The following is an 18,125-nucleotide window of genomic DNA, read 5'->3' as shown; positions in this document are numbered from 1 at the left end:
GCCCAGCGTACCTGGTTTTCAATCCGCCGTCCTGGAGGCGGCGGATCCCATAGGATTCAATGGGAATCTGACCATAGCGAAAGTTCATGTTCGCTACTGCCCGACATCCCATTGATTCCTATGGGAGATGTCTGCACCTAACACCCTAACATGTACCCCGAGTCTAAACACTAAACCGAGTCTAAACCCTAATCTGTCCCCCCCTACACCGCTGCAACTAAATAAAGTTATTACCCCCTAAACCGCCACTCCCGGAGCCCACCGCCATTCTAATAAATTTATTAACCCCTAAACCTCCGCTCCTAGACCCCGCCGCAACTATAATAAATGTATTAACCCCTAAACCGCCGCTCCCGGAGCCCACCGCCACCTACATTATACCTAGTAACCCCTATCCTGCCCGCCTATACCGCCGCCACCTATAATAAATGTATTAACCCCTATCCTGCTGATCCCGGACCCCGCCACAACTAAATAAATTGTTTAACCCTTAAACCGCCGTTCCCGGACCCCGCCGCCACCTATATTAAACTTATTAATCCCTATCCTGCCCCCCCTACACTGTCGCCACCTATAATAAATTTGTTAACCCCTATCCTGCCCCCCCCTACACTGTCGCCACTATAATAAAATTATCAACCCCTAAACCTAAGTCTAACCATAACCCTAACACCCCCCTAACTTAAATATTAATTAAATACATCTAAATAAATATTATTCTTATTAACTAAATTAATCCTATTTAAAACTAAAGACTTACCTATAAAATAAACCCTAATATAGCTACAATATAACTAATAATTATATTGTAGCTATTTTAGGATTTATTTTTATTTTACAGGCAAATTTCAATTTATTTTAACTAGGTACAATAGCTATTGAATAGTCATTAACTATTTAATAGCTACCTAGTTAAAATAAAGACAAATTTACCTGTAAAATAAATCCTAACCTAAGTTACAATTAAACCTAACACTACACTATCATTAAATTAATTAAATAAATTAGCTACAAATAACTACAATTAAATACAATTAATTAAATAAACTAACTAAAGTACAAATAAAAAAAATAATGTTACAAAAAATAAAAAATAAAAAGTTACAAACATTTAAAAAATATTACAACAATTTTAAGCTACTTACACCTAATCTAAGCCCCCTAATAAAATAACAAAGCCCCCCAAAATAAAAAAATGTCCTACCCTATTCTAAATTACGAACGTTAACAGCTCTATTACCTTACCAGCCCTTAAAAGGGCCTTTTGCGGGGGATGCCACACACCCCTACTCTAACCCAAACCCCCCCTTAAATAAACCTAACACTACCCCCCTGAAGATCACAGATGGAACAGAAGAGGACATCTGCAGCGGCCAAAGTCATCATCCATCATTCTTCAATCTTCATCCATCCGGAGCAGAGCGGAGCCATCTTCAGACGAGACGACGCAGACCCATCTTCTTTCACCGATGACTTCCCGACGAATGACGGTTCCTTTAAGTGATGTCATCCAAGATGGCGTCCCTCGAATTCCAATTGGCTGATAGGATTCTATCAGCCAATTGGAATTAAGGTAGGAAAAATCTGATTGGCTGATTGAATCAGCCAATCAGATTGAAGTTCAATCCGATTGGCTGATCCAATCAGCCAATCAGATTGAGCTTGCATTCTATTGGCTGATCGGAACAGCCAATAGAATGCAAGCTCAATCTGATTGGATGATTGGATCAGCCAATCAGATTGAACTTCAATCTGATTGGCTGATTCAATCAGCCAATCAGATTTTTCCTACCTTAATTCCAATTGGCTGATAGAATCCTATCAGCCAATCGGAATTTGAGGGATGCCATCTGGGATGACGTCCCTTAAATGAACCGTCATTCGTCGAGAAGTCGTCGGTGAAAGAAGATGGCTATGCGTCGGCTCGTCTGAAGATGGCTCTGCCCCGGATGGCTGAAGATTGAAGATGCCGCCTGGATGATGACTTCAATCGGATGGAAGACTTCTTCAGCGCCCCTTGGATGATGACTTCAGCCGCTGCGTATGTCCTTTTCTGTTCCATCGTTGGTCGGCTGGCTGAAGACGGCTAAAGGTAGGATGATCTTCAGGGGGATAATTTTAGGTTTATTTAAGGGGGGGAGGGTTGGGTTAGAGTAGGGGTGTGTGGGTGGTGGGTTTTAATGTTGGGGGGGTTGTATTTTTTTTTACAGGCAAAAGAGCTGAATACTTTGGGGCATGCCCCACAAAAGGCCCTTTTAAGGGCTGGTAAGGTAATAGAGCTTTAAACTTTCGTAATTTAGAATAGGGTAGGGCATTTTTTTATTTTGGGGGGCTTTGTTATTTTATTAGGGGGCTTAGATTAGGTGTAAGTAGCTTAAAATTGTTGTAATATTTTTTAAATGTTTGTAACTTTTTATTTTTTATTTTTTGTAACTTAGTTTTTTCTATTTTTTGTACTTTAGTTAGTTTATTTAATTGTATTTAATTGTAGTTATTTGTAGCTAATTTATTTAATTAATTTAATGATAGTGTAGTGTTAGGTTTAATTGTAACTTAGGTTAGGATTTATTTTACAGGTAATTTTGTATTTCTTTTAGCTAGGTAGTTATTAAATAGTTAATAACTATTTAATAACTATTCTAACTAGCTAAAATAAATACAAAGTTACCTGTAAAATAAATATAAATCCTAAGGCCAAGATTTGGAGTTTGGCGTTAGCCGTGAAAACCAGCGTTAGAGGCTCCTAACGCTGGTTTTAGGCTACCGCCGGTATTTGGAATCACTCAAAATAGGGTCTAACGCTCACTTTTCAGCCGTGACTTTTCCATACCGCAGATCCCCTTACGTCAATTGCGTATCCTATCTTTTCAATGGGATTTTTCCAACTCCGGTATTTAGAGTCATGTCTGAAGTGAGCGTTAGACATCTAACGACAAAACTCCAGCCGCAGGAAAAAAGTCAGTAGTTAAGAGCTTTCTGGCTAACGCCGGTTTATAAAGCTCTTAACTACTGTGCTCTAAAGTACACTAACACCCATAAACTACCTATGTACCCCTAAACCGAGGTCCCCCCACATCGCCGACACTCGAATAATTTTTTTTAACCCCTAATCTGCCGACCGCCACCTACGTTATCCTTATGTACCCCTAATCTGCTGCCCCTAACACCGCCGACCCCTGTATTATATTTATTAACCCCTAACCTGCCCCCCACAACGTCGCCTCCACCTACCTACACTTATTAACCCCTAATCTGCCGACCACAAAGCACCGCCACCTACGTTATCCTTATGTACCCCTAATCTGCTGCCCCTAACACCGCCGACCCCTGTATTATATTTATTAACCCCTAATCTGCCCCCCTCAACGTCGCCTCCACCTGCCTACACTTATTAACCCCTAATCTGCCGACCGGACCTGAGTGCTACTATAATAAAGTTATTAACCCCTAATCCACCTCACTAACCCTATAATAAATAGTATTAACCCCTAATCTGCCCTCCCTAACATCGCCGACACCTAACTACAATTATTAACCCCTAATCTGCCGACCGGAGCTCACCGCTATTCTAATAAATGGATTAACCCCTAAAGCTAAGTCTAACCCTAACACTAACACCCCCCTAAGTTAAATATAATTTTAATCTAACAAAATTAATTAACTCTTATTAAATAAATTATTCCTAATTAAAGCTAAATACTTACCTGTAAAATAAATCCTAATATAGCTACAATATAAATTATAATTATATTATAGCTATTTTAGGATTAATATTTATTTTACAGGTAACTTTGTATTTATTTTAACCAGGTACAATAGCTAAAATAGTTAAAATAATTACAAATTTACCTGTAAAAGAAATCCTAACCTAAGTTACAATTAAACCTAACACTATACTATCAATAAATTAATTAAATAAACTACCTACAATTACCTACAATTAACCTAACACTACACTATCAATAAATTAATTAAATACAATTCCTACAAATAAATACAATTAAATAAACTTGCTAAAGTACAAAAAATAAAAAAGAACTAAGTTACAAAAAATAAAAAAATATTTACAAACATAAGAAAAATATTACAACAATTTTAAACTAATTACACCTACTCTAAGCCCCCTAATATAATAACAAAGCCCCCCAAAATAAAAAAATTCCCTACCCTATTCTAAATAACTAAAGTTCAAAGCTCTTTTACCTTACCAGCCCTGAACAGGGCCCTTTGCGGGGCATGCCCCAAGAAGTTCAGCTCTTTTGCCTGTAAAAAAAAACATACAATACCCAAGCCCCCCAACATTACAACCCACCACCCACATACCCCTAATCTAACCCAAACCCCCCTTAAATAAACCTAACACTAAGCCCCTGAAGATCTTCCTACCTTATCTTCACCATACCAGGTTCACCGATCCGTCCTGAAGAGCTCCTCCGATGTCCTGATCCAAGCCCAAGCGGGGGGCTGAAGAGGTCCATGATCCGGATGAAGTCTTCATCCAAGCGGGAGCTGAAGAGGTCCATGATTCGGATGAAGTCTTCTATCAACGGCATCTTCAATCTTCTTTCTTCCGGATCCATCTTGCAGACCTCCGACGCGGAACATCCTGCTGGCCCGATGGACTAACGACGAATGACGGTTCCTTTAAGGGACGTCATCCAAGATGGCGTCCCTCGAATTCCGATTGGCTGATAGGATTCTATCAGCCAATCGGAATTAAGGTAGGAATATTCTGATTGGCTGATGGAATCAGCCAATCAGATTCAAGTTCAATCCGATTGGCTGATCCAATCAGATTGAGCTTGCATTCTATTGGCTGATCGGAACAGCCAATAGATTGCGAGCTCAATCTGATTGGCTGATTGAATCAGCCAATCGGATTGAACTTGAATCTGATTGGCTGATTCCATCAGCCAATCAGAATATTCCTACCTTAATTCCGATTGGCTGATAGAATCCTATCAGCCAATCGGAATTCGAGGGACGCCATCTTGGATGACGTCCCTTAAAGGAACCGTCATTCGTCGTTAGTCCGTCGGGCCAGCAGGATGTTCCGCGTCGGAGGTCTGCAAGATGGATCCGGAAGAAAGAAGATTGAAGATGCCGTTGATAGAAGACTTCATCCGGATCATGGACCTCTTCAGCTCCCGCTTGGATGAAGACTTCATCCGGATCATGGACCTCTTCAGCTTGGGCTTGGATCAGGACATCGGAGGAGCTCTTCAGGACGGATCGGTGAACCTGGTATGGTGAAGATAAGGTAGGAAGATCTTCAGGGGCTTAGTGTTAGGTTTATTTAAGGGGGGTTTGGGTTAGATTAGGGGTATGTGGGTGGTGGGTTGTAATGTTGGGGGGCTTGGGTATTGTATATTTTTTTTTACAGGCAAAAGAGCTGAACTTCTTGGGGCATGCCCCGCAAAGGGCCCTGTTCAGGGCTGGTAAGGTAAAAGAGCTTTGAACTTTAGTTATTTAGAATAGGGTAGGGCATTTTTTATTTTGGGGGGCTTTGTTATTTTATTAGGGGGCTTAGAGTAGGTGTAATTAGTTTAAAATTGTTGTAATATTTTTCTTATGTTTGTAAATATTTTTTTATTTTTTGTAACTTAGTTCTTTTTTATTTTTTGTACTTTAGCAAGTTTATTTAATTGTATTTATTTGTAGGAATTGTATTTAATTAATTTATTGATAGTGTAGTGTTAGGTTAATTGTAGGTAGTTTATTTAATTAATTTATTGATAGTATAGTGTTAGGTTTAATTGTAACTTAGGTTAGGATTTCTTTTACAGGTAAATTTGTAATTATTTTAACTATTTTAGCTATTGTACCTGGTTAAAATAAATACAAAGTTACCTGTGAAATAAATATTTATCCTAAAATAGCTATAATATAATTATAATTTATATTGTAGCTATATTAGGATTTATTTTACAGGTAAGTATTTAGCTTTAATTAGGAATAATTTATTTAATAAGAGTTAATTAATTTAGTTAGATTACAATTATATTTAACTTAGGGGGGTGTTAGTGTTAGGGTTAGACTTAGCTTTAGGGATTAATACATTTATTAGAATAGCGGTGAGCTCCAGTCGGCAGATTAGGGGTTAATAATTGAAGTTAGGTGTCGGCGATGTTAGGGAAGGCAGATTAGGGGTTAATACTATTTATTATAGGGTTAGTGAGGCGGATTAGAGGTTAATAACTTTATTATAGTAGCGCTCAGGTCCGGTCGGCAGATTAGGGGTTAATAAGTGTAGGCAGGTGGAGGCGACGTTGTGGGGGGCAGATTAGGGGTTAATAAATATAATATAGGGATCGGCGATGTTAGGGCAGCAGATTAGGGGTACATAGGGATAATGTAAGTAGCGGCGGTTTACGGAGCGGCAGATTAGGGGTTAATAATAATATGCAGGGGTCGGCGATAGCGGGGGCAGCAGAATAGGGGTTAATAAGTGTAAGGTTAGGGGTGTTTAGACTCGGGGTACATGTTAGAATGTTAGGTGCAGACGTAGGAAGTGTTACCGCATAGCAAACAATGGGGCTGCGTTAGGAGCTGAACGCGGCTTTTTTGCAGGTGTTAGGTTTTTTTTCAGCTCAAACAGCCCCATTGTTTCCTATGGGAGAATCATGCACGAGCACGTTTTTGAGGCTGGCCGCGTCCGTAAGCAACTCTGGTATCGAGAGTTGAAGCTGCGTTATAAATGCTCTACGCTCCTTTTTTGGAGCCTAACGCAGCCTTTATGTGGACTCTCAATACCAGAGTTATTTTTATGGTGCAGCCAGAAAAAAGCCGGCATTAGTTTTTCGGGTCGTTACCGACAAAACTCCAAATCTAGCCGTAAGATAGCTACAATGTAATTATTAATTACATTGTAGCTATCTTAGGGTTTATTTTACAGGTAAGTATTTAGTTTTAAATAGGAATAATTTAGTTAATGATAGTGTAGTGTTATGTGTAATTGTAACTTAGGTTAGGATTTATTTTACAGGTAAATTTGTCTTTATTTTAACTAGGTAGCTATTAAATAGTTAATAACTATTTAATAGCTATTATACCTAGTTAAAATAAATTGAAATTTGCCTGTAAAATAAAAATAAATCCTAAAATAGCTACAATATAATTATTAGTTATATTGTAGCTTTAATTGGGTTTATTTTATAGGTAAGTATTTAGTTTTAAATAGGATTAATTTAGTTAATAAGAGTTATAATATTTATATGTATTTAATTAATATTTAAGTTAGGGGGGTGTTAGGGTTAAAAAAATAAAATTATTATAGGTGGCGGCGGTATAGGGGGGGCAGGATAGGGGTTACTAGGTATAATGTAGGTGGCGGTGGGACAGTTTAGGGTTAATACATTTATTATAGTTGCGGGGGGGTCTAGGAGCAGCGGTTTAGGGGTTAATAAATTTATTTCGTTGCGGGGGGCTCCGGGGGCACCAGTATAGGGGGTAGAACAGTGTAGTTTAGTGTGGGTGCTTAGTGACAGCTTATCAATAAAGCAGTAGAAAAGCCGAAGAGCAGCGAGATCAGATGAGTGATAACTATCACAGTCCACTGCTCATCGCCCGGTACTTGGTGCGCAGCTTTTTGACAGCTTTTTTGATAACTTTGGCGAGATTATTCAGGTCCGCGGCGGGGATGGTAGGCGAGCTTAGGCGGGCGTATTGGGCCGGCAATGGCAGGTAAGTAGACATGTTGATAACTAGGCCTCTAAGACTAAGTACCAAATAGGTACTCACAGTTCCTGAAGTCCGGCAGAAAAGGTCTTCTTCCAGGCAGCTCCATCATATTTTACAGCTAAAATAAATATAAATGTACCTGTAAAATAAAACCTAACCTGAGTTACACTAACACCTAACCTTACACTACAATTAAATAGATTACATTTATTAAATACAATTAACTTAATTACAAAAACAAACAAACACTAAATTACACAAAATAAAAAAGAAATTATGAAATATTTAAACTAATTACACCTAATCTAATAGCCCTATCAAAATAACCCCCCCCCCCAAATAAAAAAAAACCCTAGCCAAAACTAAACTGCCAATAGCCCTTAAAAGGGCCTTTTGCGGGGCATTGCCCCAAAGAGATCAGCTCTTTAACCTGTAAAAAAATACAACCCCCTCCCAAGGGCATTTAGATGGGCATTGCCCTTAAAAGGATTTTTTCACCTTTAATTCCGATTGGCTGATAGAATTCTATCAGCCAATCGGAATTCAAGGGATGCCATCAAGGATGATGTCCCTTAAAGAAACCTTCATTCTACAGTAGCCGTCGTCAGAAGAGGATTCTCAGCACCGGATGTCTTGAAGATGGAGCCGCTCCACGTCGGAAGGATGAAGATAGAAGAAGATGCCATCTGGATGAAGACTTCTGCCCGTCTGGAGGACCACTTCTTGCTGCTTGGATGAAGACTTCTCCCGGCTTTATTAAGGACTTCTTGCTGCTTGGATGAAGACTTCTCCCGGCTTCGTTGAGGATGAATGTCGGTTCTTCAAAAACTGTAAGTGGATCTTCGGGGGTTAGTGTTAGTTTTTTTTAAAAGGGTTTATTGGGTGGGTTTTATTTTTAGCTTAGGGTTTGGGCAGAAAAAGAGATAAACGCCTTTTCAGGACAATGGGGAGCTTAGTTTTTTTAGTTAGGATTTTATTTGGGGGGTTTGGTTGTGTGGGTGGTGGGTTTTACTTTTGGGGGGTTGTTTGCATTTATTTTACAGGTAAAAGAGCTGAATTCTTTGGAGCAATGCCCTGCAAAGGGCCCTTTTAAGGGCTATTGGTAGTTTAGTTTAGGTTAGGTTTTTTTTTTATTTTGGGGGCTTTTTTATTTTGATAGGGCTATTAGATTAGTTGTAATTAGTTTAAATATTTGATCTTTTTTTATTTTGTGTAATTTAGTGTTTGTGTTTTGTTTTGTAATTTGGTTAATTGTATTTAATAAATGTAATTTATTTAATTGTAGTGTAAGGTTAGGTTTTATTTTACAGGCAAATTTTTATTTATTTTAGCTAGGTAGTTAGTAAATAGTTAATAACTATTTACTAACTAGTCTACCTAGTTAAAATTTATACAAACTTACCTGTAAAATAAAAATAAAACCTAAGCTAGATACAATGTAACTATTAGTTATATTGTAGCTATCTTAGGGTTTATTTTACAGGTAAGTATTTAGTTTTAAAAAGGAATTATTTAGTTATTAATAGTAGGTTTTATTTAGATTTATTTTAATTACATCAAAGTTAGTGGGGGTTAGGGTCAGGGTTACGTTAGGGTTAGGGTTAGACTTAGGGTTAGGGGTTAATAACTTTAGTATAGTGTCGGCGACGTTGGGGGCGGAAGATTAGGGGTTAATAAGTGTAGGTAGGTGTTGGTGGTGCGGGGGTGGCAGATTAGGGGTTAAAAAATTATCTAGGTGTCAGCAATGTCGGGGCAGCAGATTTGGGGTTAATAAGTTTAGGTAGGTGGCGGCGATGTTGGGGTTGGCAGATTAGGGGTTAATAACTGTAATGTAGGTGGCATCTGTGTCGGGGCGGCAGATTAGGAGTTAATAACTGTAATGTAGGTGTCGGCGATGTCGGGGGCGGCAGATTAGGGGTGTTTAAACTCGGGGTTCATGTTAAGGTGCTAGTTGTAAACATAAATTTAGTTTCCCCATAGGAATCAATGGGGCTGCATTACGGAGATTTAGGCTGCTTTATTGCAGGTGTTAGGCTTTTTTTCAGCCGGCTCTCTCCATTGATGTCTATGGGGAAATCGTGCACATAAAACCAGCTCACCGCAGCTCACCGGAGCGCTGGTATTGGAGTACTATGGAACTCAATTTTGCTTTATGTTGTAATATTGCCTGCTAACGCAGGGTTTTCGAAAACTTGTAATAACAGCGCTGTAGGTAAGTGAGCGGTGACAATAACTTGCAAGTTAGTACCGAGCAGCTCTTACCGCAAAACTCGTAATCTAGCTGTTAATTAATTTGTGATGTGGGGGTTTGCGGTTTAGGTGTTTGTTAATACTTTGTATGGGAGGTTAGGGTTTTTTTTTATACTTTGTGCGGGTGGTTAATTGTTTTTCATTTATTTATTGTGGGCGTTATTTCATGCGGTTGGTTGTTTTTTGTTTTTTTTAAGGCTTCAGATTTGCCTATGCTGCATCCAGGTGGATTCCGAAAATGGCAGGGTGGTGAAAGAATCCACCTGTCGTGGGTTCTTTCACCACCCTGCTATTTTCGTAATTCACCGGGATGCAGCTTTGCTGCATCTAGGTTCATTATTTTGGCTGCGTGCGCAGCCAACATTCTTTTGGTTGCCTTGCACAGCCAACATTCCTTTGAGGATGTGTGCCCAACATAGATTCTTTGCCTAAAGACAAAATGATAAATCACTAAAACGTCAGCAAATTTCCCAGTAGTATAAAATTTGATTCAGACAAATACCAGAGTACTAAAATATAACTTTGGTATAAAAATAAGTGCTAAACATTCATTAAGGCCAAACGACTTATTTCACAGAAAAAGTTACTTCCATAATAAAATGTGCTTCATTCTCTAGGTTTCCTTTGTTCAAAAGTAAGCTCCAGAGCAGCAGTGCACCACTGTTCCATGCATGCTTTCCAAAAGAATTCCCATAAGTCAGGACAGTACATAGATAAAGCAGACTAAATTTCAAAATAGATAGCAAGACTTGAAATTGACACCAACATATCAGTCTGAACCAAAAAAATGTTCTCAGCAGTTCAGGCAACATACACAGCAAGCAGAACGTGAAATTTGGTGTCCAGAACAGGAAATCTGTTGATCTGCCCAATAAAAAAATCAAGGGAGTGTTTATTCACCAGAACAAGAGTCTGTTCTAAAAAGTTTTTTTTTTTGTTTGTTTTTTTTAATTATTGAGGTAATGAGAAGTAACAACCAAACATGGGATATGTCCAGATACATATCAAACTTGAAGGGAACATCTTTACAGTTCTCATACAGAAAACAGGGTTGGTGCAAGTCATTAAGGTAGCGGTTTTACAAGCATGAATACTATGTTTACTAGATACATGTAAATAAGAGCTTTCAGCAAATAGAATAACTAGGCCACCAATGAGAGTGTAATTTCTGAAAAAAAGATAAGAGTATGTCTGAAATGTGAATCATAAGATGCATGATATATAGGATTGAGAGTGGGTGTAAAAGACTTGTGCGTGGAAGAGATGGGTAACTGGAACATATGAAAATGAAACCTCTTTTTATAACCTTTGAGTTGGTAAGGATAAGGATGGTCTCCAAATTACTATGGGAAGAGTAGAGTACTTTATCTATTCAGAATGAATTGGAGTAAAATGGGGATTAATATGATGGGTTTCTTTTTTTTAGGGGGGGGAGAGTCAGCGGGCACGAGCCGCTCTAGATGAGGAAGGGGAGACGGAGGGGGGGAACGGAGCCTGTTAGAATGGTAATCTTAGGGAGATTTTGGGTCTCTCGGTATATTGAATATAGAACGTATGAAGGAACTTCCTGAAGAAATTATGTATGGGGGGGGTAAGCGTGTGAGTAGTTGCGCTGTTAATATTAATAATATATTTGCCTCCAGATAGCTATAGGAGGACAAGGTAGGATAAGGGAAGATATATATATACATGGGACTCAGGTAGGTAATATTTTAAGCCCTGATTTACTAATTGTAGCAGAGTATTAATGTATCCCTAGGGAACTGGGAAGGTCATGAGTTGGTCAGTGTACAGAAATAATGACCCTCCTAGTACTTCATACCCATGATGTAGTAATTGAGCCTAAAAGTCATCATCAATATAATACCATAGGAAGGTGATCTCTCTGTGCATCTTTGGGCACACATGTAGTAGGTTTAAGATTGTATTCATATAAACATGCAATGAAGATACAAAGACTAAACATACATATATATATATATATATATATATGTAAAATACAGACAAATTAGAGCAATGTCATACACTTGTGTCATGAAAACCAGATAATTACAAGAGATGATGTAATATAGACTCACCAGTGTAGTGTGATATGCATGTACTATGCCAGTTGGGTCTCTGGAGAAGGTAATGTAATATTATTGAAGAAAATATTTATATAGAGATCACTTTTGAGTTATAGAAATGACTAATAAAATGTAAAAATAGTGGGCTATAAAAGTGCTAGTGAGTTCACAGTAGGGGACCTTAGGATTATAAAGGGTATAGAGGACTATTATCAATTATCTAAAGTATGGGATAAAAGTCAGCATTTTGTAGTAATCTGTATTATTGGTCGGGATATGAATGGCTAATTTTTAGGATGCACAGGAATATATGAGATATCATATAACAAGCAGGAAAGATAAGAGTATTTATATGGTTCTAAGGTGTTGTGGGACCTGTGGAGTTATGTCAATATTTTGGCTATAAGTATGGGAAGAGAAAATAATACATTTCTACGCTGTATAGTAACCTTGGTACTCCCTTATGATATAGATACCAAGTGGGAAGAAATAAGAGCTGGCTTGACAGATTAACAGTGACACTGTGGGATACTGCAGGTTTATAATGGTTAACGTAGAGAGTGTAGGAAAAGAAACCTAAAAAGGCTTTAAGATTAAGCTTATTAAATACAATTACCAGAGTGATGATAGGCATAAATCTACTTATATGTAGGGAACACTGCTTTCTAAGAATTGTAAATTACTTAAATAAAGGGTGTCCAGGTATAGTACCTACTATATGAGAGAGCAATCTGATTATATGTTAAGTGAACATTATGAGCTTTCCAAGTAGGTTAGTAACAAAAAACAAACAAAAAAACAAACAAACAAAAAAAAGTGTGATGGTATACACGTGATAAACAGGATAACTCTGCAAAAATCAGATAGGATATGAGGCTAACTTAGTCCAGAAACAACTATGAACTTTTAAACAAGCCTGTATATCCTCTGCAATATGTGTCATAATGGGTGGATGTGTAAACAGTGGAGTTCTTTATCTAACTATGTAATAGACCACTTAAACATCTTTATGTAAACAAGTCATGTGGCATTTAACAGAATAAAGAGAACTTCTGTTATAACTCAGGATGTCTCAGCCATAACCTAAGATGGGCAGGGTATTTACAACTGGCATTTGAAATGTGCAGCTTGAATCTGTAATCATTACTATAGGGAGAAATATACTCCTTGCAATCTAGAAAGGTATGAAAGGCTACCTTATTCATATGTATATTCATGCATAGTACTAGCCAAATGTGATCAATACAGAACATCTTGGGAAGATATACTTAACTTTTGTATCCTGTACTGTAATAAACTTAACTAGTGGGTATTAAACATAGATGAGGCAATAATAAGGAACACATGTACCTGGTTAATAGATCAAAATCGTGTCTCAGAAATAGAAAAAAAACAAACAAAACAAAAACAATGGACTATGGAAAGGAAAGGTAGAAATTGACCAGGAGTAAGCCTAAAACGCAGCAGGGATGTCTATGAGCCCATAAATATACACTAGCTCTGTTCTCCCAAAATGCATTTAATGTCAGTAATCTAACCTACTCCTAACCTCACATGGTTCAAGTCACAGACTAACAGCATTCCGCTGTAGAGGGGCGACTCCACATATCTCCATGATCTGCCACCTCTAGGGCTCCCTCTCTGTAAGTGACAGACGTCCTCTGGGGCAATATTCGCCAGTGAGCCCGGTCCAGTCTCTGGAGCCTTAGTCCCAGCAGCTGGGAAGAGATCAAAAACACCTCCGCAAACACCGCAATCTGCGAGGTCGACTGCGTCCTCCATCGTAACGGGACTTTCCTCAGTGCTGGAGTAGGAGTCCGGTCTCCCCGCCGTGGCTGTGCGCTGTAGAGACAAGATGTCACCTGATGAGGTAAGTTGGTGAGCGTCCATTGATGAGCGGTCAAAGCTGCATTCGGCTCCAGGTCTTTGCAGTGGAGAGGAGAAGGAGGTGGTAAGAATATGATCCTCATGCTGTGAATCCCTGGAGCTGGGTCCAAACTCCTCTTCTGTAGGATGCTGCTCAGAATTAAGTTCTCTATGTAGTAAGAGGAAGTGGTAGTCCATTTTAGCTTCCAGTTGTTGCAGAAACCGTAATATCGTCGCCATTTTGGATAGAGGTCAGTTCTACAGTGGTTCAGCAAATCTCCTGAGCGCTCCCCCCAGGAATTCATTATCCCACGCTTTGTTGCTGTGTCTAGAAGTATAAATGTACATTGATCAGGCCACTGCTACCCATGAGCGACGATGTCGTTTGACTCTCCAGTCAATGATATGTAATGCTGCGTGGGTGTCTCCCAGTAGAAGAGCAAGATCTTCTCAATATTTTTATGCCTCCATCTGTCTTTCAACTCAGTGGTTACTGCTTTTCTCTCCAAAGTTCAAGTCTTGAAGCATTTGGCGTTAATTTGTAGAAATAATAGCTGTAGTAGAGTGTATAAAGCCAGGAGCTTCACAAGAACACGTCTTGCTCCCTTGATGGCTATCTCCCCCCCCCCCCCCCCCCCCCCCTGTTCTAAAAAGTTTTAAGCTTCTATATCAAGTTTGCACATTGACTTCCTTTAAAGAAAGGATAGCCTTAGAGGCATATTTAACAAGTCCCCAGGACCCTCATCTGTAGCAGCAAGGCCGTCTTTGATCTGCTCACAAACATTTATATATTATAAATGCAGGAAAAGATTTATTTTCCAAGGGGATAGGAAAAGTATCAGGACTGATAATTGCATGATAGAGAACAGTTATCAATGTGTCAGCTTCTCAAAAGGGGTATGGCAGGGAGATATGCCCATGTGACTAGGCTAAAGCCAGACGTGTTACAAAAGGTGTAAAGAACCACAAAATAAAGTACAAAAGAAAGTCCAGAAAGCACAAAACAATTAAACATCACTGATGAAAATGTATTGGGCAATATATTTGGAAAAATAATTAGATGACTGTGATCATGTGGCTAAAGTCTGTTCTACTTTGGTGAGGAGGGTTGATATGCTCATAATTCAACTGTTTACAATGAATTGTGTTGCCTTTTTGTCTGAACAAATTGAGGTAAGGGTATATTAATTTATGGACCAGCAAGGTCCAGATATAAATAATTACATTTTAAATAGGAAAATACAATTATTGAGTGGTCATCCTAAGCACGACAAACTTGCTCTTACGCAGATTGGTTCTGAATCTGTGGTTACCAATTTGTCAGCTGGTGTCTGGCTGTGCAAAAAAAACCCCACAAAACAGAAATCATTAAGAGTTTGAATAGGTGTGAACGGTAGTGAGCACATATAACTGCTCACATGTAACCCTAAAATCTCTTAGCTAGAACCTGAGATACATTTTTACAGTCAGCTTTTGAACAATAAATGATTTCTAAATTATGGACACTCCTGTACTTACTGAAGAATATGTTAATTTATAATGAACCCAACTATGGCTTAGATTACAAGTGGAGCTAAAAAATATTAGGGCTATTGTGTGCTAATAGCACTCAAGTTAAATCAATAGCACTTTTATTTTTGTGCTTAAATTCAAATTTAAAAGTAATATATTAGCGCTCAAGCTAAAGCTTAGGGTGGGCTAACATCTGGATGTCAGATAATGCGCACAACATGCCTCACATATTAGACATCTATAGGGGGGCATGCTGAAAAACTCATGTTGGCTTTTGCTTGAGCGCTAAGCGAAAGGTGAGCTAAAGCTTAAAGGTGCTTAAATAAATGATATTAAGGTTGGCTTTTAACATTAAGAATGTTAAGATAGTCTTGTTGTACAAGTAGTAAAGGAAAAAAAAGTATCTGAATACTTAGCCATATTTGAGATATAGCCCTACTTTTGCCCTATGTAGAAATAAAATCAAAATTACTCCACAATGTTGTGAAACTATGATTTTGTATTGACATATATTTTTAAAACACTTCACACACATATATATATGTAAATGTAACTGACTTCCCCCAGCTTTGCTTTTAAACATTGCTGTGAATCTGCTAGTGAGTGCTGGGTTTTTTGTGTCTTGTGTTAATGTTTGTAATGCTCCCCTGCGGACCTGACACCCAGGTTGTTCGGGGGTTAACTGCCTGGGTTGCTGGGAACTTAGCAGCTGTCTGTCAGGGTTCAGGGCTGTGGAGTTAACAGTGGCTTATGATGTGTACCCAGTCCAGTCTGTGAGTGCGGTCCATTCCTGTGTTTTGTATTTACATAGGGAGGTTACAAATGCCTGTGTCACCCTGGGAGGTTCCCAGTTGGTTTGTTTGGAAGTATGCATTGTGTGGGTGCTGGTTAGGGTCCCAGGAAGGGGGAGACCTTGTCGTGGTCCTGGGCTTGATCCTTTGGCGCCAAATGTAACTGACTTCCCCCAGCTTTGCTTTTAAACATTGCTGTGAATCTGCTAGTGAGTGCTGGGTTTTTTGTGTCTTGTGTTAATGTTTGTAATGCTCCCCTGCGGACCTGACACCCAGGTTGCTCGGGGGTTAACTGCCTGGGTTGCTGGGAACTTTGCAGCTGTCTGTCAGGGTTCAGGGCTGTGGAGTTAACAGTGGCTTAGGATGTGTACCCAGTCCAGTCTGTGAGTGCGGTCCATTCCTGTGTTTTGTATTTACATAGGGAGGTTACAAAAGCCTGTGTCACCCTGGGAGGTTCCCAGTTGGTTTGTTTGGAAGTATGCATTGTGTGGGTGCTGGTTAGGGTCCCAGGAAGGGGGAGACCTTGTGGTCCTGGGGTTGATCCTTTGGCGCCAAATGTAACTGACTTCCCCCAGCTTTGCTTTTAAACATTGCTGTGAATCTGCTAGTGAGTGCTGGGTTTTTTGTGTCTTATATATATATATATATATATATATATATATATATATATATATATATATATATATATATATATAAATATATATATATATATACATTCCCATATATATACACCTCTGAGCACTTCCTAGTCCTACACCTTGTACCTTTAAATCACTGTTAAAAATGTTTATTTCAAATGATCCAGTACTTATACTTTTTAGCGTGTCCTATCCTTTTAATGCGCTATAATCACTTATAATGCAAGTTGTGCAAGAGCATTTAAAGGATAGGGCATGCTAAAAATATAAATATTGTACTAATAGATTTAGGTCACCGAAGAAGGCGAAAGCCAAAACGCATCAGGCCAGTTTTTTTTTTCTGCATGTAGAATTTATTTAAGAGAAAGTGGAGGCTGTTTCCATAAAACAATTCCTTTATTGATAAGTTAAAAAACGGCAAAACACAGCAAGGTTAGGACATGGTGTAGAAGGCGCAGCACAGTCTGGCTTACGCGTTATACATAGTATGTTCATTAGTTTGTTAATATATTCATTCACGGGTCACACGAAATCTATTCATTGTAGTATAGTTTCTTAATATGTACACCACTTATATTTTGTTGCCCACCAGCATACTAGATAAGACAGGAAGAAAATTTGACTCTTTCATATTGAGAATTTTACCAATGGAGTCCCCTATGCGCAGGATTAGGGCAATATAATTTATTTATAAGTAATAATTTATTATTTATTATTAATTAATTCCCAATATTTGACTTCTTGTGAATAGTAGTATACAATAATATTGGTTTTGCATATATTTGTTGCAGTGTATATATATCACGATTGTATAAGCTATTGTTTTGTATTATAAGGTGCGGTCCAGGCATTGGTGGGTTAAACTTAAACATTGTGGACATTGGTTACAACCTGAAGGCGTGTCTTTATGTGTGCACCAATCACACTTGTTTTAACTAGTTTTAAACAGGTGTAGAGCACAGCACAGTAGGCTATGACTACGGATTTCATCCGAAACGCGTAAGCCAGACTGTGCTGCGCCTTCTACACCATGTCCTAACCTTGCTGTGTTTTGCCATTTTTTAACTTATCAATAAAGGAATTGTTTTATGGAAACAGCCTCCACTTTCTCTTATTGAAGCTGTCACTGTCCGGATTTTGGCTGTTTCCTGCTGTGCATTATAAGTTTGTGTACTTTGCAAAAAAGAGTGCATTGTGTGCTGTCCTACTTCCAGCAGTTCAATATTGCTAACAGGAACTGTTTTCTGCTACGTCACTGGCGGAGGGATACTGGTTTTACCGGAGGAACAGGTGTCTGGAATAAGTTGAGGCGGAGCAAGGGA

The sequence above is a fragment of the Bombina bombina genome, chromosome 1 (genome assembly GCF_027579735.1).
Source record: "Bombina bombina isolate aBomBom1 chromosome 1, aBomBom1.pri, whole genome shotgun sequence".
NCBI lineage: Eukaryota > Metazoa > Chordata > Amphibia > Anura > Bombinatoridae > Bombina > Bombina bombina.
Note: the sequence above shows the minus strand (reverse complement) of the source record.